The sequence below is a fragment of the Acanthopagrus latus genome, chromosome 23 (genome assembly GCF_904848185.1).
Source record: "Acanthopagrus latus isolate v.2019 chromosome 23, fAcaLat1.1, whole genome shotgun sequence".
NCBI lineage: Eukaryota > Metazoa > Chordata > Actinopteri > Spariformes > Sparidae > Acanthopagrus > Acanthopagrus latus.
The window spans coordinates 10,836,719-10,860,136 of NC_051061.1; the positions used below are offsets into that span (position 1 = coordinate 10,836,719).

The 23,418-nt window shown below is 45.7% G+C and overlaps 1 protein-coding gene across 4 annotated transcripts in view; it reads right to left on the minus strand.

Annotated features, from left to right (window-relative positions):
- Positions 1–23,418, minus strand: part of cacna1ia (calcium voltage-gated channel subunit alpha1 Ia) — a 159,999-nt gene that overhangs the window by 117,740 nt on the left and 18,841 nt on the right. The gene's annotated exons all lie outside the window — the stretch shown is intronic.

Consider the following 23,418-nt stretch of genomic DNA (forward strand, 5'->3'; position numbering starts at 1 on the left):
AAAGGAACTGTCTTGGGCATAACTGGCATAATAGTTGTAATTTTCTGGATTTTCCAGGCTGTTCAACCTGTTCTAATACAATCCATTGGTCATTATATCCACATTACTCTCTTTGTGTTAAAGGATTACATCACCAACAGCAGATCAGTGACCTATTTTCCATAACCTGGAGCCTACATTACCCACAATGCAATTTAGCATTGACATCACTTGAGGTAATTTTAAGATTACCGTAAAAAGTTTTTTTGTTTTTTTTTTACCAGATTATGCTGTTCCCCATTTCCAACAAACTTGGGTGACATTTTTCTTCATACTCCCAATAACTAGGGGCACAGTGCTAGTAACTGCTAACCACTGCCACTTGTACTTTGTTTATACCTACATGACTGCAGTTACTGTTAGCTTGTTAGCTCAGTTAGTCATGCAGCTAGTCAGACTTCCAGGTGAGCGGAACCACTTGGAGAAAGAGGTGTTTTCAGGCCCGGGGGCTAGCTGCTGAGCATGCTAACCTCATTATCTCTGCCACACAGTACCAACACGTCTGACATAGCTTCAGTGCTGCGATTTCTTCACATTGTGTTGATAATTCTAGTTAATCTTTGAATGTGCTAAACTAAAACGCTGGCATATTTTACCTTTAAGGCCAACATTAATTCAGTGTGCAATTTCACACAGTGCACCAGCTCGTGTAAAAATACTGCAGAGTCTCTGTTTGGAAAAGGAGTGTTGGCGTGTCTCATCGCTGGCAAGGAGTACCACGTGTTATTTTAAGGATTCAAAGACAAATGAGGAACAATATAAGAGGAGCGCAGAGCGGCCCAAAAAACTCTTGTTCTCTTTTTGGCTCATCCGGTGTTTACGTGCAACCAACTGATTGGCAGCCGGCGGATAAGTGAAGGCATTATACTGGACCGTACTATACTGGACTGCTGCTAGTACCCTTGCTCTTAACTAGCCACCAAAGGGGGCGGCCAGGAAGAGGCAAGGAGCCAAGGAGAGGCAGGACATGTGCAGAGCCGGACATACGGTGGGCACAATCTTGCACACATATAGTACACACACACACACACACACACACACACACACGATTATTTCAAGCTGCGTGATCATGTGTGAATGTTTATCTTTAGTCAGAAATGAATGTGCTGTTGGCATATGTGTGTCTTCGCAAGCAAACATAAGCAGATAACTTCAAACATACATGCGTAGGTGTGATTCCCTTCATGTGCGCGTGCCAGCAAATGTGTTTGTTTGCAGTAAATCCGACAGTAGGATTAAGTGCCAGTGGGGGAGCAGACTTTGTTTGTATAGGATAATGATATTAAAGGCTATTCATTACAAGCTAAGAAAATAGGACAGCGGTGATTTAGAAGCCGGGATCTCACACAGCCCCGTGATAATCTTCTGTAAGATGCTGAAGCCGGGTGGAGATACCAGAAACATTAGAAAGAGGGGAAAGTCACGCGCCGCCCCTCAGCGACACACGAGCCTCTGCCTAATAATCATCATGTTATTCTACCTGTGCATCCGTTTATTATCCCGGCGCATACGAGTATGTGCCATCTCTCAAAACGGTCCATTGTTTCTGTCTTTCCAAATAAATAAATAAATAAACAACAGCCTTTAAAATTAGCTTTACCATGGCAACAGCTGCTTCCTGTGGAGGCAGGAAGTTTATTCTTACTCTGCTGTGTTTTATTTCCCATGACAAAGCTTCTTAGAGAGACCCTGCAGCTATTACCAGCGACTACAATTAAGCAGGAGACAGCTTAGCAGGAACGGTTGGACGAGGGTGTTGTGTGTGTGTGTGTGTGTGTGTGTGTGTGTGTGTGTGTGTGTGTGTGTGTGTGTAGTGGGGGGAAAAAAAACTGCATTACTCTCAAATTTGTTTTGCATGTTTAACTTTTTTCTGCACCATAAAATCGCTGCTCCTTTACTCCGACTGTCTTTTCACAGTGTCCCTTCGCTTCCTCTCAAGCATGCTTTCCGATGACGATTGATGAATGCGCGTGTGTGTGTGTGTGAAAAGCAGAGAAAAAAAGCGAGAAAGAGAGAGACTGCGCACGAGGCCTGCTTCGCTGCTGTGTTGTGACGCACGCACGTACGCACGCGCACGCTAAGCAAATTCACACTTCCTCAACATACACACTCTCACACATTAACACCCTTAATTGGGATAGCGGATATACAGTCACCCATTTAGCTGCACCATGAGCTAAAGGCTGTGATGAGCCATGGAAAAACTTGCTTTCCCCCTCCCACACACACTCACTGCGACAGTCTGAGACAGACACAGGAAGAGGTTGGATGGAAAACAACAACGCAAAAAAAAACAAAAAAAAAAACATACTGTGGATCCACGAGGGGTTTGGGCAACACACTCCTCATTTCAAGGCGTTTCTTATTGCCAATTTGAATATAAGACACACACAAAAAAAAAGCAGCGAAGAGCTGTATTTTCAGCCCTCGCTGGGGTGTTCACACTGAGATCAGAAATCTGATGTATGATACCCGAGGGGGAACAAGCAATGAATCTCAGTGAGTCACCGAATGAGCTCAAAAGTGAAGGCTCGAGATGAGGAATCGGAAGCCAAAGACTAACCGTCATGTGAGCTTCCAGTGTTCTTCATTGATTTCTTAAATTACAGAGAACTTTCGCTGTGTGAAGTAAATGAAAAGTGTAAAGAGGAACGTTCTGCATTCGTGCTCCATGCATGACATCGCAGATGCACCTCATGTACCTTTAAAGAGGACATTTTGAGATTTTAGCAGAAGGAAAAGCACAGGTGTGAAAGGGACCCTGAATCTCATTTGGCTGCTTCAGTTTCAAGGTCCTGGTATTGTGCACGGAGGCTCGCAGTCACACTGTAAGGGCTTTGCTATTCCAGCAGACAAACTAATGAGGATGCACACACCTGCTGCCGCAGGTGGGTGGAAAACTCAGTGCCAGAGTTGGACAGGTGACTTGCAAAATATATAACATTTCACTAGTTATTAAGATGTGTGAGTTAGTTCCCTCAGAAGTATGACTAGGCATTTTGAACTGGCTTTGGATTAACCTGGTCTGCATTGACTAAAACACTGTGTTCAGCTGGGCTTAAAAAAGGCAACTGAATGAACTCGATTCGACTGACCAGGCAGAACACATCGGCCTTCCAAACTGGGGGCGCTTGTTTTACTCCACGGGCTGTCCTGGGGTGAAAACTAAACAGAAAAAGATGGAGAGACATCCACGCTGTTGGCAGTAACATAACACAATAAAACAAAAAAAACAAAAAAAACAAAAAAACAAAACATACCCACGAGCACCGGGCAGGAAGAATAGAATTGGTTTTGTTGGCAGACACTGAGCGATCAAACATTCACATTCATTTTATGAAAAAAGTCCCTTTACTTTCTTCTTCTCCTTTAAAAATAATATAAATTGTTGAGGGATGGGCATAAACGAGGATTTCATGACACCTTCAAAAGTACAGAGTCACCTCTTTTTTCTGCCTCTTTTGCTTACAGTGCTGGCAAATCAGAATGAATCCCTCTCTGCTGTGGTGTTCGTTAAATGAAGTGAGGGACTGAGGGACAAAAGTTAAAACATTCATATCATTATGAGCGCCTTTGAACAAGCCTAAATAGGATGTAAGCGACCAGGTGGGTCTAAACTTCAGGTGATTATGTGTTATTTGACAAAGCAACAGTAACACTATCACCACAAATCCCAATTGAAAAGCGTTATATTTACCCTGTCACTGCTGAAGGTAATATATTACTGTACTGTGTTACCTCTAACTCCGTCCACTGCTATATTGCCATGATATTTAATATATGGGCATTATCAGTGTTTAAGAAGACATGTGGTTGCATGTGTGCATTGTTATGTAAAGGTTGTAATCTCTGTAATCTCCAGTGGCTCACATCTATCCAGTTATTTGTTGTGCAACCAACATGCACCATCTACCTGTTAGGCTTTTCTGCTCTGCCAGCATCATACTCATTAAATAGGAAGAAGGTTTTCAGATCAGCAACAACAGGTCCATAAATCTTTGCATAACAAGGGATGCTCCGTTTTTAATCTTTATCTAAACGGGCGCTCTCGCTGAGATTAAGATCTCTCTTTTCAAGACAGACCTGAGGGCAAGAAGCAAAAGCAAACAGAAACAAAATAACTTCACAATAAACAAAGGATTAATAATATAAAACAAAAATAATTTTTTAAAAAAAACGTTTCCTGCATCATTAAAAAAAAACCCAAAAAACAAACATCAGCGTGCAAAGCTTTAAAATCTCAGAGGGAGCGTAAGACTCCAGCAGTTCAAAGTTAATTCTGTTTATTAGAGCATAGTACGTGAGCCCAGTTCTGCCAGCAGGAGTGTGTACATGAGGGATATCTAAGATTACATAATTACTGTGCTTAAGTTATAAGATTTAAATGAGGGAAGAGATATAAGATGGTTTGGTAACTTCCACAGCAGAGTTTCATGAATGTTAAACATGAGAAGACTGTTTGAAGCGTAGTGCACAACGATACGGAAAGTTTAACTGTTGACGGGACAGCGTGACAATACAGAATACAGAATATCTCCATAGTCAAGGACAGAATATAAACGTTGACTGCACAACACTTTTAAAGTTGGAAGTGGATACACACCCTTTAATTCTGTACAAGAAGCTGGATTTTTACATTTTTGCAATAAATAGTCAATAAACTGTGTTGACAATGTGCATCCATTGACACTATGTGTGTGACTGAAGCCAGTTGTGTAGCTGTGCCAGGCAGCCCACATGTACTTCTCAAGGATTCGGGACGTCTGGGAATAAAGTGATACTGTATTTGACACATTGCAGCACATAATCCTCAGTTTCTACTGGGAAAAGTTATTAAAAAGAGCCTCCCTGTAATGTTGCATTATGAGTTTTAGAAGTTATAAAGATTGGTGCTGAAAGTTGTCGGAGAAGATGAGCTAGGTTTTTTTTCTTTTTCCTCAGCAAAAAAATAAAGCTAGGTTGGAAGTGAGTCTGTGTGTGTGTGTGTGTGTGTGTGTGTGTGTGTGTGTGTGTGTGTGTGTGTGTGTGTGTGCACGTGTGTGTGCGTGCGTGCATGTCAGGTGATTTGGGACAATGCTGAGCCCAGCACAGCACTCACTGACAGCCAGGGATCTGACTGTCACGCCAACTTAACACAGCAGTGCCTCGTCTTAGCATTTCTTTAAATTCTTTCTCTCGTGGTGTCAAAACACAGCGAGGGAAACAATATTATCGCCCGAGAACACTCGCACGCGTGCGCACGCGGTGCCGTGCGGCTGGGCCGCAAAATGAGCAAGGCAACGCTGAGCATATGAGGAAGACGCGGGGCAGATCCCTGGTGGTTGTCTCAGATGTGTGTGTGTGTGTGTGTGTGTGTGTGTGTGTGTGTGTGTGTGTGTGTGTGTGTCGGAGGAAACATAATGCACCGTTGGACCATGCAGACAGTCGCTAATGCCATCAGAATCACTTCAGGGCAGGGTGTCCCTCGAGAACTTAGGCTGCACACCCCATGCACAAAGACAACACACACACACACACACCTGTCTCATCAGCTGTGTCAGGCAATGTTTCATTCGGTGACCTGAGACAAACCAGTTTTGACACCTATCGCCGAGTGTTCAAAACAACACACTACTTTGTTACTGAGACCATCAGTATATTCAATGAGAGAGTGTAATGTATTTATGAACCAGCCAGTGACCGAGGGAGCTGACGCTGAGTAAGATGGCTGGCTTCTTGACAGCACCATAAAATAGGGTTTCTAATATGTGATAAATGTGACTCTCGCAGAGCGGAGAGGAACATAATTCCCGCTCGGCATCTTTACCTTGCCAAGTAAACTAAATATGTCTAGTTTAATGCCATTGTAATATTTAAATATGTCAGCACAAATGGACTTTAGAGGATGATAAAGCGCCTTTATTGCACTATCTCAAGCGGTCTGATAAACTTTACAGGACAGCTCGAAATATTCACTGCCCCGCGGTTGAAGTTCATCGTTTATTCTAAATGACTATTTTCTGTCTTTTCAGCTACGTCACTTATATATCTTGCAGCATTATACAAGTCTGGCAGGCACAACAAAATAGGGACCCACAGGCTTTGTTCATCACTGAAGTCAGACCCTCCCTCCCTCAAGAAAGAGAGAGAGAGAGAGAGACGGACGGACGTACAGAAAGAGAGAGCAGCGACGGTTGAGTGTGCTAGAGTGTGAATGAAGAGAGGGAGCGGTGTTAGTGATCAGATTAACCAAAATGTTGGTTGGTCTAATGGTCTAAAGCACAAGTAAACAGGCCTGAACCTCGACTCAGCCCTGCTCTCTGCCTTTCTGCTCTGCTGTGCTCTGTGTGCACGCATCCCGGCCCCGCCCTCGGTCAAACAGACACACAGTCCTGCAACTCACGACATAGGCAGAGCAGAGGAGGGAGGCAGACGGTGATATAACCTGGTGGCTACAGTTTAACACAGTCTGGACCATATTTTGTGGTTGAGTCTGTACACACAGCATTTTGGGGAAACCCAGCATATAATACCGTTGAGAGGACATAAAGTCGAGGCGGCGGGAAAGCGAGGCTAAATCAGTACATCTGCCTGACTCGGCCATTGTTGCTGGAGCCGGGCACCTGCTATTCCTCCACCCCTAAAAAAGTAAACGAGGCGGAGAGCATGCTGCTGCATCAACTCTATCTGTGACAGGCTGTCAGAGGGCAGCAGGCATGGCTTCAGTCGTTTAAAAGCGTTGCGGTTTTGTCAGATTTTGGCTACAGTCTGAGTGTGACAGACAGCATCAACACCACAGACATCAGATGTCAGCGTCGATTCGCTGGTGATTTTGAGCGACAAATAAGAGGGCAATTATTAAAAGATACCAAGACAAAGGTTTGCTTTAAAGTGCTTTAGATAAATCCAGTGGCTTTTGTTTGAAAACTACAGTGAGTGAGCGAAGAAGAGCGCGCCGAAATCCTCTCAGGTCGGAAAATCAGGTCGTCTTTAATTGACAAGCTGCCAATGAGACTCGGCAATCAACTGCCTTTCCTCAGAACTGCTTTATGCACCTTTAAACCCAGTAACTGCAGTGGTATTTGGCATATTCCTCATTCTTTGCTTGGCAGTTTAAATTCCAATCCTAATGTGGGTTAAAGTATCCACGACCACAGCAGCATTGGTTTGTTAACATGCAGCCGCAGCCAAACACTTAAAGGTGTTTCAGTTGGTGGGTGACAGATGGGTGTCAGGCCCATCTCCTGCTTTGTTTCTGTCACGGTCCTGGCCATGCCTTCAGTTATTTCCCTTGTGTTCCCCTCTTCCCCCGTGTCTCCCGGGCTTTGCTCAGACAATCAGACTTGTTTCTCAAAGCAGATCTCTAAGACAGACCGTGCTCACTGCTGTTTGCTGGCGAAAACAGCACAACGTTCCAATGCGGAAGCATAGAGATGGAGACGAGAATCCTGGAGCAGAATTCCTCTTATGCACCAGACAAAACACTGCTCATGACAGCATGGATTCTGCTCAGAGGCTCTGACGCGTTTCCCCTCAGTCTGGATTTGACTTTGTCGTTGTTTGTTGCGTCGAGAGTGACTCAGAAGACACTTGGATATTCACTTGGAATCACATTTCAAACCACCTCCAAACGTGGCTTGGATCCAGTTTGGCTAAAAACTGCATTTCTTGTCTTTTTTTTTTTTTTTTTTTTTTGGGTGGCAAGACTTTCTAAAAACAATCTTGATACAGTCTGGATATGTCCAAAAAAATGCAACTGGGCTGGATGCCTGAACAAGGCCTCATTTTCCTCCGTGTGTGTGTGTGTGTGTGTGTGTGTGTGTGTGTGTGTGTGTGTGTGTGTGTGTGTGTGTGTGTGTGGTGGGCGTTGCTTTCTTCCTGGCACTCTCCCGGCTCCCTCCTGATTGCAGCCCCTTCGCTTCACCTGCTCAGCCTGCACATCTGCCTTCCATCAGCTCATCATCTAAACATCGTTCCTACCCTCCATCCTCTTGTCATCCGATCGCTGTTTCAGCCCTCCCCAGTTTAACAATAAGTAATGCATGTTTTGATTCCAAGTTTGTACTAATTGCCTCTCCTTGTGCCCGGGATCATTCCTTATCTTGCCTGCCTGCCTGCTCGCTCGGCGGCCTACCTGCCAATCTGCCTGTCGTTTCTTGCCTGCCCACGCCGTTCACCGCCGCTTCTCAACTCCCAGCCGTCCTCTTCAAATAAAACCTTCCTAAACCTCAGCTTATCTCCCGTGTCTCTCTGCGTTTGGGTTTCTCTCTGAACACCACAAGACTTCGGGCAGTATTACCCTGACTCAACAGAATAACCAGATTGGCCCAGACATTTGTTATGGATCACAGAGCAGCCGAGTGGGCAGATTTACCCCTAATAGCCATATGCTCCGGGAAAAATACCACTTCATCGGCCCTCACTGAAATCAAAGTACGCCAAGATGTCTAAAATATAAAAGTGTTTATTATGAATATATACTGTAGTTAAAATCTGTAATAAACATGCATCATTATCACCAGGCTGCCGAAATTTCAGGATGCATTAAGGCATTTATTTATATGATCGCTGCGTTAAAATGACACATGGTTGAGCGCTGACTGTCAGCGCTGTCGCCTCGGAGAATCAACGCCCAATTCAATGCACCCGCCGGCTGTTTCGAGCTCATAGCAAATATAACTGAAACTATCCCACATCATAGAAAACCTCTCGAAGATGCTCCTGGCAGAGAAATTGACAGAAGCCAATGCCGTCCAGTGCAAGAGTGAACTGAGCTAGATGAGTTCCCAGCACACGTGAAAAAAAGCTAATTATTCTTTAAATGAATGTAATTACAGGTGTTATTGATGACGTTCAGCCGCTAAATATGTCATTCCATCTCCCCCTTTCATTGCATTGGCAGTGGCCAGCTTGTGCACTACCTAAAGATGCTAACACTAGCTGACGTTACGTTCATACGTGGAAAAAATGTGGACAATCCCCTCTGAAAATGACAAATTCACGTGGGACATTATGTTCGAACTTTTTGTTCACACATGGAAATAATCATGACATTGGAAAAATATTGTATTTTTACATGTGAAAAAGCAAAGTTCACACATGAGCTCCCGCTAAGGGAATTCAGATGAGTCAAACATTTAGCAACAGAGAGAGCTGTTCGTGTCTTTTCTCTCGAAAAAGTCAGGATGCACTGTTCGTCCAATGAGCCCTCGTGCTTTCATGTGTCGACAGAGCGCAAACATCCTGTCGGTCGGGGCAAACTTTTTGCGAGTTTTTAACGGAACTGACGGCTCCACCAGCTCCGACTGTGTTGTCAAATGCAGAGTTTTTTAGTCTTCACAGCAATTAGGTTTATGATCTGAGCAACGGATGAAAGATGGGATTCCACTTTAATCTCGCATCTTCCCTTTGGAATTTTAAATTCCCAGCTTCCATTTCAGTTTTCTTAATCTGTCTCGACTTCTACCCATCCTCTCCCTCCACTCTTCCTCTTCCCCCCTCTGCTGCCCCTCTCCCTTGATCTCATTTTCCTCCCATTTTATCTTTGCACTTGTTCTACTCCTCTACCTCTTCTTTAACACTCTCTCTCAGCCATACCGTCTCTCTTTTTTCTATGATGATGATGATGATGATGGTACTGAGCTCTGTGTCAGAAATCGTCTTTTAAGAGTGCGGCTGCCAGTCAATTACGCTGAAGAAGTGGCCCCATCAGCCTAATCTGTTTTAACAGCGGTGGCTTTTGCCAAGCAGCCGAGACCATCCCGGAACATGTGCTGTTTGAGTAGATGTATAGAGAGTGCGTCTCTGTGTCTTTAGTTTCGGCGTGAGTCCTCAGATGTGTAAATCCTTATCAACATTGTGACACCGCGAAGGGGCCTAAAATGATGAGCGCTATTGTCATGCTAACAGCTTTCAGAGTCTGGGTCATGCTAAAGTTCAAGTGTAATAATATGAATTCCTCGGGTGGAGGGACGACAGACAGGCTGAGAAATGAGCCGCGGAGAGGCGAGTGGAGGCTAAGACCTGCAAATTGGATCATGGCTCACTGAACAGGGAATGGAGGCCAGACTAAAGACTACAAACAGCTCTGTTAAGAGGAGCCGTTACGGGACAATGCTGTTAACCTGCTGACCTCACTTTCTGACCTCCCCAATTATTTCATTTAAATGCACAACATGTAATTTTCAGCCGCTGGGGGTTTCACAGTCAAGACAAATAGTGTTTGGTGATGCAGCGATGTAGCGTCAGATCCTGGGAGTCGCTGTCTTTATTATTGGAGATCCACCATCGCTGATGAAAATCTATCTGACGTGACTCAGGCACAGACATTCATGGATGAGGTGATGCATTAAGGTTTTATTACTCACATTGCATTCAGTCAAACTCACTGACTTCCTTCCTCACTCCTCAGTGTATCATCTGTTGTCCTCCCATACTTATACCTTGAACCCCAATTAGCTTGTAGATGTAAGCAGCCTTATCTCCGAGGCTACAGACGATACAGATTTCACTTCTGATCTGATTCTGATTTCTTAAGTTGGATATCTGCCCCACCTCCTGAACACCCAGTCTCCTCTGATTGCAAATCAATTGTTACGTGCTATGTCAACAATGTCAATTGTGCAAACGTGTGACATGGTGACATTGTGTGATGTCACAAAGTCGCAGAATTAAAGGTGGGACTACCGATGAGGTGTTTAAGGAGCCGTGTTTTCTGTGGGAGAGAGCAGCTTCTGCGGTGTGGACTTTGAACTTTTTTACCTTTCAAGATCTTTTCATTGAATCAGGTGTGTTTGAGCGGGGAACATCTAAAACACGCACAGCAGGGGGCCTCGAGGACCGTGATGGAAAAACATTGAATTGAATTACATCACTATCTGATGTTTGATCGGATCTGTTCCTGAGTCTACTTCCTGGTTTGGATTCAACATGATCTACCACACCACTCTCCTAAATGTGATCACTAATTTGGTAAGTGTTGAATCAACCTGAAAATTAACAATTGTTAGGTACAAAGATGTGATGTCATGACATGTTGTTCTATCCGTCTCTTTATCCCGTTCAACATGATTCATAATGAGTATCGAGGACTGCAGAGGACAGGAAGCAGAATCGAGGCCGCGGGTGATCCGCACTAGAAAAACACAACTCCTGTCACAGTCTGGTTATCACTACATTTATTATCATCTCTGATGTGTTGGTTTGTGTGTGTGTGTGTGTCAGCATAAGTGATGTGGGAGGGGGTTTTTTTGCGGAAGTCTGCGCGTGCACACACTCCTGTGTGTTATTGACTGATTTATAACAGGCTCCCCCAGCTTCCCGACACAAATCCATATCGGCGAGGGAGGGGACGTCCAATAATGCTGCCAATGATTTACTATTAGAGCTGTGGCTGTCATTCCTTCACCCTGATAAATGACATACGTTGCCTCCAGGCTGCCCGACCGGGTGCGAGGCAGAGAGAGCTCATACTTGTAGGCGGGCCAAATGAAACAAACGGTCAATCTTACAGGCCCGACGTGCAAGTGCATCTACAGCAGTCTGTTGGCTCCAGTGAGAGTGTGTGTGTGTGTGTGTGTTGTCAGCTCCAAAGCCAGATCGAGTGTAGTCGCCCGCTCTTTCCTGACTGCAGTGACGGCGGCGGAGGGACAGAGGACGATCAATTCATATTAGAGACACGCTGCTGCACGGCTGCAGGTGTTCGGATAATATGCGTTGAGTGCATGTGTGTGTGTGTGTGTGTTTCTGTGAGTAAGATCCTGCTTTCAATCAGATTTAGTGCTTTTCCTTCCACCTCCTCTGCCTCACACACACACACACACACACACACACACACACACCGGCTCTGGCTAGGTAGCGGGTAAGTAACAGTAATGAGGACAGTGGGTGCTATCATTGTCACAGGTGTTCCTTAATTGGCTAGAAGGACTATTATCCTCCTAATTTAAAACGCGAGAGTGGCCCTGTGACTCCATTGATTCAGTCTGAGTGTGAAGCCTCCAGCTCGCTCACTTGAAGCTGAACCGAGGGTAACTTGTCAGCCACGCCGCTGTTTTGAATGGCTGCCTGTGAGGGGGCCGCCAGTCTATCCTGTTCATCGTCTGTTCCGTTTTGTTGGATTCTATTTGAATTTACCTAAAAGCGTCGTCGCTCTTAGATCAAAGGGAACAGATCAGTTTTGTTTATCGCGGGTTTTACAAGGGGGGGGGTGGGGGGCGACAAGACGGGGAGGAGAAGGAAGTTGATGGAGGAGGAGGAGAAAAGCCAGGACGGATCCATTCCTCTTCTTCGCCTCTGTGGGGCAAAAAGCGTCGAGTTGAACATCTGTCAGCGCTCCTTATCTCCTCTCCCCCCACCCCTCCCCTGTCTCTTCACCATCTCTTCCTCCCCGTTTAGAAATCTCTTTCCCCGCTGCTTTCATGCCCTGACAGGAAGCTGCCATCCAAAGTTTGAAAACTCGGGGAGTGATGGCATGAGGTGACTTGTGTGTGTGTGTGTGTGTGTGTGTGCGCGTGTGTGTGCATGTGTGTGGGCATGTGTTTTTTTTCGTAGAACTTTGCGCCTGTGTGTGCGAGAGCGAGCATGAGACAAAAGGGAAGGGGGAGCAGATAAAAGCCGTGATATCAAGCCTGAGGAGACAAGCCCCGAGAGATGAGAGCCGCCTCGACAGCGCACGTATGTGAGCGCATGTCCATGTGAATGAACGTGAGGTCTCATTAGCCTGTGCATAATTCCCGCGCCACGTTACAGTAATGCGTCTGCCAGAGTGTGTTTACGCTTGCACGTATGCGTCTGAGCGCTCGCAGCATGCGGCGCATCTGATTAGTCATAACTCCGGCGCGATCTGAGGCAAGAGACAGAAGCCGATAAGAAGAACAAGAAATGCAGACGGAGACACAAGCACGGAGGCCAACCTCTTTTCCGGCGCAGAGGTTTGACAGGCTGTGAGAGACATCGCGCAACACATTTAGGTGTCACCACCAGAATCCAAAGGGGTGGGGGTGGGGGGGGGGTCCGCTTTGTTTTTCTGGCCACAGCGTGACCTGCCGGAGCAGATCGCAGCCCGTTCGAGACAGCGCTCCGCCGGTCGCGTTCCCAGAGGCAGCTTTCCACTCCGCTCCACGGAGCCAACACGTGGTGTGACTTTGACGGAAGTGGACAGAAAACCGCATCAAGCCAGGCAGGAAGTCAGACCCAGGAGCGGCCTAGAGCATCCAGTCAGCTTATAAAATGCACATGCAAGGTCATGGAGACGTGCATTGTGGGATTGAGGTGTACCCATGGAGATGGACGATGGGTCTGCACTTACAGCAGACAAAAGTGAAGCCAAAGTCCCCCCCATAAACCTGCGCTTGCTGTCAATCTGATTTCACCCCCTTTTTGTAACATGGTAATAAAAGTACATTTGTTTGACGTGAACTTTGAGATTGACATAGTTTGGCCCATGTCTCATTGTGAGGGGGCGGGGTTTAGGGCCCATACCGCGGACAGCCACCGGGAGGCGATGGAGGTGCTTTAGCTTCACTTTTGGGGGAGATGTCATGGCGACGACTTCTGTTCTGCGCGTGAACAGACAATGGGGGTCACACAGGGGACAGACCCGAAAGAGAGAAAACACCGGAACAACTGTGGATGAAAGGGGGTGACGGTAAGTTTGAGCTCAGGATGAAAAATATGTGGCAGGGCGGAGGGGTGGGGGTGGGGTGGACGAGGCGACTAAATCAAGCGCGACAGAAACAGAGAGAGAGACAACAGACAGAGAGAAGGGAGGAGATGAGTGGATATGTCAGAGGGATGAGGAGGACAAAAACAGACGGACGGGGCAGGAGGGAGGAAGAGGGAGAGAGAGAGAGAGAGAGGGGAGAGAGAGAGAAAACCGAGGGGAGCCGAAGTGTTTCAGGACAGTTGAGGCGTGAGAGAGAGAAGTACAGGGCATATTAAAGTGCACGCTCACACACACACACACACACACACACACACACACACACACACACACACACACCGAGAAAACATACAGCACTTTAAAGAGAATATGTGATAATGTATGGATGTGTAATGCTGACACACATACACACACAGGCAGGCATTCTCTTCAAACAAACACCGAAAGCAAAAGATCTTCGTCCGTCCACTTCTCCTCTTCTTTCCTCCCTTCGCACCTTCTTCTTCTTCTTCTTCTTCTTCTTCTTCTTCTTCTTCTTCTGAAACCTTCGAGCTCCAAGGAAGCCGAGCAGCTTCCTAATTACCTCATTTGCATAAACATGCACGGTGTGCCAGCAAGAGGGAGGGAGTTGGGTTGTGGAGAGCCAAAGAGAAGGAGAAGCAGAGGGAGAAGAAGAAGAACAACAAGGAGAGCTTCACCTGAGAGAAAAGAGGAGGGAGTCAGGTGGAGAGATGTGATTTGGGGAAAAATAGAAAAGAGACTGTGGTGAAAAAAGTACAACGGCTTGCTGACTGTGAGGGATCCGTCACAACTCGTCTTTCCTGATGTTCTGCTCTCTCTCTCTCTCTCTCTCTCTCTCACCCCTCTTTGTGCGCCCTCTCCTTTCTCCATCCTCTCCCCTTTTTTTTTTTTTTTTTAGAAACCGGCCGTGCGTTATTCATTCTTCGCCTCCCCGCCTCCCCCTTTCACCATACTGTAGGTAGCTCTGATGCCAGCAGCCATTATTCTCCTCGTCTCCCACATCATGTCCCTCGCTCCTCTCCTCCTCCTCCTCCTCTTCTTCCTCCTCCTCCACTTTCGGCGCTGTCTTTACCATCATCTCCTCCCCATCTCTCACATTCCTCCCTCTCGTTCTCGCCCTCTTCCTTTCTTCTTCCTCTCCTCCTTTTTTCCCCCCCCTCACAGAGTGCTGTGTCAGGTCTTTTCACCCTCAGCGGTGTGAAATGAGATTTGAATATGGCTATTGGAGCGTTTGTGGCTCGCCTGCATCACTAGCCCCCCCCCCATCCACACACACACACACACACACACACACACGAACAAAGGGAAGACCACTCGTAAAGATAAAGGATTGTGACGCTATTTGAGTGCATCCTCACATGTCAAGGGAGAGGAGTGGGAGAGCGAGTGGATGATGATGGGAGGAAGCTGGAGGCTGGTGAGGGCGAAGAGTCGGGGAGGGGATGACAGGAGAGGAAATGCAGAGAGGGGCTACAATGAAGGGATCATCGACGGAGAGGAAAAGAGCGAGATGGATGAAGATGAAACACGGGCAGAGGTGGAGAGAATACGGTATTTTTATTCAAAAAAAGCGGCAGGCCCTTTTTTTCGCATTCTGATTGGAAACCCTCCGCCGAAAGGAAGGGAGGGAAATCGAGAAGAAGGCCAAACTGAGCCGAGCAAAAAAAAGATGGCTATGAAGTGCCGAGTGCTGGCCTCCTCTCCAGAGACCAACAAGGGAGAGCTAAGGAGGTCCCGGCATGTGCTCTGAGCGCGTCTGCCTGTGTGCGAGTTTCACGTTTATGTCGTGCAGATCACGCGGCCAAAGGCAGAGACCTGTTGCATTGTGTTGTCGCGATGCATAATGGCATCATGCATAAGCCAAGTGAGGGAAGTGTAACAATGAATTTGGGGCGATCGCAGTTTTTCTAACTCTGATCTGAACGGATTTCTCTCCTTCAGGGCAGGTGAAAGAAGCGTCGCCAGCCTAATGTTTCAGTGCTGCGCTAGAAACATCTGTCACGCTGGTCCAGACACATCTGGTGTCCGGACCCGAAGACTGTTGATGTATGAGGCGGACCGGAGGTTGGAGGTATTCATCCCCAGTCAGTGTATCACCTGCAGATGACAGATGACCCCCGACTCTCCCCACTGTGTGGAGAAGCGGCGAGCAGCACTGACAGAAGAAAGAATACTGTGAAATGTCACCGATAGAAAGATGTGTTCAAGCCCACCAATGAATATGTATAACCGTTTAAGTATACACAACATTTTGAAAATCTGTGGTGCTTTAGATTGCACCTGTGCGTGGGAATACGGGCGTTGTAGAGTTGAAAATATAGCACACACTTAAAACGGATATATGTATTTTAAGGTGTGCCCCCACATCAAAAGACCCAAACGATCCCTCTAAGATGACTTTTGGGTGAGGGGGCTACACTGATTACAATTTGGCATTGAAAATGAAAGATGATGTTGGAAACCAGATATACTGACTGCAGTCCATGTCTGGATCCAGACACTGTGTGTGTGTGTGTGTGTTGTGTCAAGCAATGCGATTCGCGTTAGACAGTCACACACAGATGAGGGGCGAGACGAGCAAACAAATGTATAGCTTTGATTTTTATTTTTTTTTTGCGTTTTCAGTTTCAAAATAGAAGTGGATCGACACGAATTGAACACCAAAAAGAGCACGAAACAGGCCATGTCAGTTTTAAAAGACTGGTTAGAGGACTTGATCAGCTGTGTTCTAAAGAATGTTCTGTTCAACATCTTTTCTCTGCTGAAAAACTATGAAAAGTAACAAATAAATTGTAAAAAGACACACTGTGTGATAATGTATGGAACGGGGATCTTTATCAGGAAACTAAGTCCCTTCAGTTCGCTCAGTACCACCAGGAATATCGGGACACTGCAGAAACAACCATAAACTCAACATAATCCACTGCTGCTCCTCTCCCTTTATGCTTCTGTTATTATTTTGCTGCTTGTACCAAAATGTTTGATTCAGCTGCTCTGCATGTCGCAGGCTACTTTAGCAAAGGATGGAACAGAGGGAAATTGCTGTGACTGATTGTGACTGTTTTAAGAAATGCATTCATTTAAAAAAGAAAACCACGTGTTAATTTTTAAATGCATCAATCACATCCGGCTGCATATCTCAAAGCAGCAGTCCTGCCTTCCGGGGCTACATGACAACCACGGCATGGATTAAACGACTTTGCTACCCCGGACTGATTTATCAAGAATATGAGTTATTTAATCTAATGTGAGTCCAAAACTGGTGGATTCTGGGTGTTTGAGGTTCTACCTTGAGCTGCATTTTGGTTAAATCCGTACTATGATCTTGGGGGAAAGTAAAACAAGCATTTTAAAGCGTGGGGTTGTAGATGAATGGCGTAGAGCTCTGCCAAGCAGTCTGGAGCCGCAGCACAGTGGGAAAGTCGCGTCATCATGAAATATTTAATTGTCTCCCCGCTTCGATGTTTCTCCTTCTCCGAGGGTATTCTGAGGGGTGCTGGGGGATTCCTTCACGATCAAATCAACAACAACGCGCCTGCGCAAAAATCTCACCCGGCGCTGACGGAGGGCAGCACGGCCCACTTTGTGATCGAGAGGCACTCCGAAAACTTCAGCTTTCTGAAGGACATTAATTAGCACGGGATTACTCAAGAGGAGACCAGCTCAAAAAAAAATAAATAAATCCTAAAAAATCTGCCTCCTACCTAAAAGCTTCCTTTGCCACTGGGGAGAGACTCTGGCTGTGCCCGGCTGATTTTTAATCCGAGCTGACGTGATGTGGTTATCTACCCTCGGTGCTGAGGTCATGTCGGTGTTAATGTGGAGCGCAGGTGCGGTGGAAGTATAGGGTGGTCCTGTCGGCAACAAATGGCCGTTAGTGCACCCATCTGCCCCCGAGCTCCCCCACCCAACATTACTCTTATTTACATAGGCTGATTTATTTACATTTGCCCTCCGCTTCTCTCTCTCTCTCCATCTCTCCAACGATTACTGTAAACGTCTCTCTTGGTTTTGTTCCCCTCTCGCTCTCTCTCAGCTCATAGCAGTATCTAACTCTCACCTCATTCTTCTCTCTCTCTCTCTCTCTCTCTCTCTCTCTCTCTCTCTCCACTAGTGTCTTCTCTCATTAGAGCTCTAATTCGTCTTTCTCTGCCAAATGTTGCTTTTCAATTAAGCATCTACTGAACGGTAAGTTAGCCGGAATCAGCTCTCAGTAGGTGTCTACCTCGGTTCCTTTTTTATTTTAAAAAAATGGACCGTCTCCGTCATTACTGGAACGTTGCCCAATTAATCACGATTACCACCTTCGCCGATCGCCGATTCATAAAGTAATAATCTCCACGGCGATGTGTCGTCACAATGATTTCTGCTGCTGTGTGACTCACAAACCAAAGCGCACTATTTTTACAGAAGAAACGTAATGGGGAAGTCGGAAAAGACAATAACGTATTTTATAGATCTGGTATCATTATAATAAACTGCACTGGACAGTTGTCCAGCCGCTGTCTGACTCCCTGGACGAAGAGACCGTACGGCTCTGTGGGACATTAATGGCTACACAATCACACAAACAAGCAAACAAACTCATTTAAAAATTTTTAAAATGTCCGCAAACACTGCGAGCTGTTGTTGTTAGCATGTTAGCAAACATGATAGCCTTTTATGCTTATGGCGGTTTAAAAGCTAATTTTGCAAGTCAAGAAAGTTGCAGATTGTCATAAAACTGTTGAAGTAGCCTTTTAAGATAATATTCAACATACACAGTGTTCAAAACTGCCTCTGATGTTAGGCTATTTCAGCGTAGCCTCACTGGTTAGCATGATCAGACTTCCGACAAACGTGCAAAATATACATCGCTCAGGCCAACATGGCCGCACGTTGACACATAACAAGTATTAAGAGAGGCTAAGCTAATGTGGACTCAGCTAAGTCGGTTTTTGCGAGCTAGCTAGCTAGCATGCAGGACAGGTTCTAGGAGGTTTCAGATAATGGGTTTTGTGCATGTTGCTCCATTAATGCTCCTCTTGTACAAGATTAAAACCTTATTTGAACTTTGAGCTGTCTCCGATCTCCTTCCTCCAGTTCTAAATCATCGCAGAATCATTTTAACAAAACATCTGGCGCCCAACGTGGGGCCCCAATATTTGTCTCTTTTAACAGGTTTTAACAGGTTTCTTTCTAATGCTTATACTCTAACCACTGATAAACTGCAACTAATCTTTAAAATTGCCTGACATAGTGTGTTTTCATGGCACAATATTTTACTACCATATACTGCCAATATGTGTTGTTGTTGGTTTCTTCAAAATAAGGTCCAGTTACCTCTGTGTTTAACTGTTTCCTTGAATGCTATCAAGTTTTCAGCAGTGCAGGTATTTGTCTCCACCTGAATATAATCGGCCTCCTGTTCGGGATCGCTCGATCTCGCCGCACAGCTTTGATAACGCAGAACAAAACATCTCCATCTCTTCCCGCAGACAAAAGTTAAGAGCGCCTTGCTAATTAGCTGAAGCAGATAAATCAGCTAAAATGCTAATCCCAGTAAATCCACAGCGTTGTTATCTCCTCTTTCAGCTCCTCGCGGGGCCAGGTGGCAGGAGGCGGCGGGCTTCCAGGAGGAGGCTGAAGGTCAAGCCGAGGTGGAGGAGAGAGGGGAAACGGGGAGGAGATGAGCGGAGATGGAGATGAAGGATCGCAGAGTCTCACAAGAGAGAGGGATCAGAGGCAGTGTGCCACATTGTGGAGCAAAAGAATACTCTGGATGTAAGAGGCGGCGGGTGGGGGGGGGGGGGGGGGATTGGGAAAGCTCAGAAGAGGGACGGATAGCACTTAGCTCCAAGTGATATTAGAGGCTTCAGAAACAGTTATCACCAGAGGCCTGCTCAATGAGGTTTATGTCAGTGACACTCGCGCAGAGGGGTTATGAATCCTGCCAAAACGCTTTGTCTCCGACGGAGTCCAGTGGAAACAGGCGCGGACGCATCCATAAAAATGAACGGTAAAATAGAGAGAGGGTGCAGTTACCCCTCCGGTAACACATCATTTTAATATTCACATTTTGATTTGCGCTCAAAACTGTGAACCACATTTCCCCATCCCGCCGACGATGAAGTAGACGCAGAATTTGTGTGTTTTGCGTTCTTTTAAAGACGGAGCCATGAATAAAAGAACGGGAGGGCAGCAGCTGATGCACAGCGCGTTGCTTTCCTCTCTTGTTAGTCATTCAGGACTCCTCCATTGTTAATTTACAACGCACCGCCTCGAACATGAAATTGTCTTTAGGCAAATCAATGCCATTACAGCATGTGTCACATGTAGATTTAATCCGCTCCCTCTACTTACAATAATGCCATCTAACTTTTTTAACGAAACCACAAGTGTTGACGTGAGAGACTCCGCTTCACGCTCAGGTGCTCACTCAGATGAATCATCCTGGTCCCACTTGCTGTGCGTGCATGTTACATAACTTCAGTAACAGAAAAGCTGCGGTGGATATTCCAGTAGAAAGATTCAGATAGAGCCCCCCCTCACCCCCCAAAACACACACACACAAAAAAAACAGAGTGCTTCTGCAGTGTCGAGGAGCTGAACAATTTGGGCCTACACAATTATTCCAGCTCATCGCTGTCCAATTGACCAAACGACAGCATTGTGGAAAAGACAAGAGGAGCGGACCGTCGCGACACGCAAAGTCGAGCGGTAATGAACTATGTTTAGCTGCCACAAACGCCACGATGAGCAGAGGGAGGGGTGAGACAGACGCGAATGATCAAAGAAAGTGCCGGTAAAAGCGGATTATCGAAACGACGGCGCCTGTTTTTCAAAGCGGCACTTTCTTTCGATTTATTGAGTTGAAGCAATTCAGCTGAGTCGTCCCCCGAGCGTCAAACTCTGGAGTACCTTACAAGGAACAAATCTAATTCAAAAATGATTTTGAAAAAAAGCAAAGTGCATAATTTCGGGAAAATTATGATTAATCATCACACCCCTTGTTTCTCTTGACCTAATAAATCCTCTTTTTTTTTCGCACCAGTTGACGATATTAAAAACTTGATTGACGGGGACCATTTAGATTCAAACTCAAAACATCAGAGGAGGCAGAGAACAGACGAAAAGGCGACTGGGTCGCTGGGATGAAATTAGACGGTCGGCTAGAAAGACACAGTTATGGAAATGAAAAATATAAATAAATGAATACGAACAAATCAGACAGGAGAGAAGTCACAAACAATGTCGGGAAAGCGGTTGTAAGAAAAAGGGAAAATAAGGTAGAGACGGCGTGACAGCAGGCAGGGAGGCCGTTCTACGCTGTCAGGCAGCGGCTCCCTCAGGAGTGGTTAAATGCATTAAGGCTGTCCACTGGGAGGCAGCGGAGTGATTAGCTGTACTTCAGCGTCGAGACCGAAGCGAGTCGAGATTCAGGGCACACGTCCGCACACACACACACACACACACAAACACCTCATAGTGCGCATGTGGATGTGCTGATTGGATTTCATTAGTTAATAAACTGATAAGACGGCGCTTGACATTTCTGACAATTAGGACCGAATGTGGGCTAATACACGCACACACACACACACAGGAGACATATATGAGATTGCATTACTGAACTGAATAACAGCAGCAAGAATTAATACTATGAAACGCACATTAGAGGCTCCCAAGCTTGTAGTTGAGCAATCCCTCCGGCATGTTGCGACGTTGTGATCACGTCAATTAAATGAATCTGAAACTGCTAATTCAACCGACCTCCTTCCATTTATCCACAAATTCGACCGATCGTCGCCGTCACCTGCAAGTTCCACCAATCGTAGCAGTCCAATACATAGGCAGACATGTACAGTACGTGAAGGTGAGGTCTCTGATGTTCTTTACAAATGTGGGGTAATGTGGTGGTGGAGGACCACAAACAAAATTCACCGATTCGTGCCTCGAAACACACCTGGGGAACACACGGACAGCAGACAAGAGGGCTCTCACATCCAGAGGTTTTGCAAGAGCTGAAACGGTTCATGATAAACGATGTGCGTGTTTGTGCGATAAGGACGACGGTTAAGAAACAAAGAGCCTCACATGAAATTGAAATGAAGCTTTATTACAAAAATATCAGTTGGGATCAGAGATACAGATACAGTGTGTGTGTGTGTGTGTGTGTGTGTGTGTGTGTGTGTGTGTGTGTGTGAGAGAGAGTGAGAGAGAGAGGTCAATGAGTGGCAGGGTACTGGTAATAAATGTTTTGTTAAGTTCTCTACTGACCACTGAGTTTTATTCATTAAAGTTATGAAAATTATAAAAGGGCATGAAGGGGTTACACACTAAAGCGTATTCTGTGCACCGCTGCAAGAAGTTCAGCCTCGGACAGAACCAGACCGTCTCCCTCATCCCAGTCAGATAAGTTATTCCGACAGTAAAAACTCTTGAAGACGTCTCAAACCAGGCGCAGACAGCTGCAGATATGCGTGTCTGGCTGGAAAAGATCAATACTGAGAACATGGAGTCGCCTCAAAGTGATAAAGCAAAGACAGTAGTAAGAGCTCTCAGCAGCGCAGCCACATTATCATAAACACATATGACGTTCATTATTAATTGCCATATTGTCTGTCGCGTACGCCGTCTCGCCGGGCGCTCCGAGCCCAGGCTAGTGTGGGCCGCGTGGGCGTGTGCTCTGCGTGCCCTGTAAGTAATCCATGGATGGCTGTAGGCAAAACAGCATCCGAAATTCAATTACCCCAGAGTTGGCAGAGAAAACTGTTGAGCAATGACCTTAGATAAATGTCAAACTAAATGTATGCAGTTTAATTTTACATAATATTGAAATCTCCCACAAGACCAAATTCATCACGTAGCCTATTTGTCAAAGCGCTCCTGGTGGCTGAGTCCACTAATGTATGCATGCTGTAAATATGACATCATTGTCAGTGACCACCACACTACTGTACACGCAGCACAAATGCACAGATGTTATGAAGCACCGTGGCTTTGGTTATAAAACATCTTTCTCTAAATCACATGTGCAAAAAGCCAATCACAACCAATACATAGTCACTTCATCTGTAATCTAATGTGGAAATGTGTGAAATGTAAGTTTCACATGCAGAAACATTAATTTGAATGTGAAAAAAGCCAATGACTTGTGAAAATATCCAGTTCACATGTAACATTATGTGAACATAGCAAACTGAATGGGGAAAATGTGTTAAAATGTGCACATTTCATGTGATTTCATGTGTAGATGAAAGCCAACCACCAGATGAATTGTGACATTTTTGCATTTTCCCATTTAGAATTTATGTCACAGGTAGAAAGAGCTACCTGCAAATGAACGCTAACAAATATGTGTAATTCACGCTCAAAAAAGCATTTGTCACGTGATTTCAAGCACTATTTTGTGTCATAACAAAAAAAAAAGCTCTTGTGAAATGTCCAGTTCACGTGTGGCATTTGCTTCTTTTCACACGTTAGGATTACGCTTCACATGTGACGATATTCAATGCACATGTGAAACTGTAAAACGTGTATGTTCGTGCATAGCAGCATCTTCCCCAGGAAGAAAATAATTTGAACTCTTAACCTAAAGGCTATGCCACAGATATGAAAATAATCGTTGATTAAAAACCCATTCAGGCCTCCTGCAGAGGGCTGGGGTTAGCTCTCTCACGTGGCGACGTGCTGGCCAGCAGCCTGGATTTGTAACACCCAGCTATCGACTCCCC